This window comes from Limulus polyphemus, unplaced genomic scaffold (genome assembly GCF_000517525.1).
Source record: "Limulus polyphemus unplaced genomic scaffold, Limulus_polyphemus-2.1.2 Scaffold2265, whole genome shotgun sequence".
NCBI lineage: Eukaryota > Metazoa > Arthropoda > Merostomata > Xiphosura > Limulidae > Limulus > Limulus polyphemus.
Genome location: NW_013667875.1, coordinates 168,917 through 170,848, shown reverse-complemented (window position 1 = coordinate 170,848; position 1,932 = coordinate 168,917). Strand labels below are relative to the sequence as shown.

Sequence of the window (1,932 nt, the reverse complement as noted above, 5' to 3'; positions counted from 1 at the left end):
CAATATGTTATATATACTGTCTACGCAAGCACACCTTATCGAACCAGTTAGTTTTACACGTAAGAATTCCAGCCTACACCTTACTTGTTTAAGAATCAAAAGTCGTTGTTTTAGCACAAATCTACACAATAGGCTGTGATCGCTCTGTCCGCTGCAGGGAATCGAACCACGGATTTTAGCGTTTCAAGTCCGTAACTTACCACTAACCTACTAGGGGACCCCACAAAGGGATTAAAATCATAAGAAATGAATAGTAAAATATAAAATAGCCGTTAAGAAACGGAGGGTATGAATTAATTATATCACTTTCATGCAGTATTAGTCGAATAAAAAATATAAAGTTGGCCCAGAATTACAGTTTAATTAACTTAGAAAAAGTTGTATGAGACAGCTGTAACTTTGCAAAAGCATTTGAAGGCTTACAATGATAGCATTTATTGTTTTACTTTGAAACAAATCTGCCTATTAACTGAAATAGTGAACCATCATAGTCCAAGCGATATATATATACATAGCCTTAAATAGATAAAACTTTCGTGTCTTACATGCTAGTTTGATGAATGATCTCTTTCATAAACTTTGATTGTTTTAAATACATAATTTATGAAAGCTCACTAAGCATTGTTTTTCTGAAAAAAATACGTACATTTAGTAAAATCCTGTAATACATTTTACATTCTCGCTATTTGTGGTCCCTCTGTGCGACAGCAGTAAGTCTATAGACTAAACTCTGAGGTTCGATTCCCCGCAGTGAACATTAACTAATTAACACTATTTGTGATTCACCTGTTACACGATTGTAATGTTTTTTGCTTAAATGTCCGGAGACTCATATTGGTGACATCTGTTTCATTTAAAAATCTCAAATACGCTGTCTGAAGATGTTCAAACATATATAACTCAATCGTAATTACGATGGACAAAAACAAGTTAACTAAAGTTTTTGTTTGTTTGTTTTAACCTGCAAACTAAATTGTTTGATGTCCCACTTTTTGTATAGCCTTCTTTTCTATGACATTATTCATTTGCTGATGATTCATCTAATGGTATTTCATCTTGTCCAGTTAAAACCTTCAGCTCATTATCCTGCCAACATTCCTACGTGCACGTCTTGTGAAGTAGTTGCCTGTTATTTTTTATGCTGTTTAGGCTTCCTCTGAAAAAACTAAGAAAGTAAGAGAGACTCAATAATTTGTAAGTAATGGAAAAAATTCCCAAAAAGCAAGGAAAAAGATATTTCATTTTTCAAGTTTTTCCATTCATATCCTACATAGCCTGGTGGTATGGGCGCTTGACTCGCAACTTTCGGGTCACGGGATCAAATCTCGTTACCGAACATGCTCGCCTTTTCTGCCGTGGGGGCGTTATAACGCGACGGTCAATCCTATTATTCGTTGATAAAGAGTTGGCGGTGGATTGTGTTAATTAGTTGTTTTCCCTCTAGTCAATCACCTCAAAATTAGAATCCTTGAGTAGCTTTGCGCAATATTCAACAAATAAACATATCTTAGACGAAATACATTTAGCAACCATCCGCGTAAACCGATTTTCCGTTCCACTAATAGATGTGGATACAACCGAAAACCGATAGCAAGCGAATTAGTTCGGTGAATGTGGCGCAGCCACTAGCCAGATGTCTCAGCCCTTTGACTATTAAACTCCACATAATAGTAAAAGTAGACATATTAGAAGAAAAGATTAATCCTATAGGGAGGATTGTTTGTTTGAAGTTAAACACAAAGCTACACAAAGGGCTATCTGTACTCTGCCCACCACGGGTATCGAAACCCGGTTTCTAGTGTCGTAAATCCGCAGCCATACCACTGGGGGCCTTATAGGGAGGAGGGTAACCAGTCTACAATACTCCCCATGAATATATGAAAGAAACAATCTCATTCCGCATACCTAATAATAACTCTTCAAATAACTCTG

The 1,932-nt window shown here is 36.3% G+C and overlaps 1 protein-coding gene across 3 annotated transcripts in view; it reads left to right on the top strand.

Moving 5' to 3' along the window:
* The window catches only part of LOC106466460 (cGMP-dependent protein kinase, isozyme 2 forms cD4/T1/T3A/T3B-like), an 82,944-nt gene that overhangs the window by 18,571 nt on the left and 62,441 nt on the right, over nt 1-1,932 (top strand). The window lies entirely within an intron of this gene.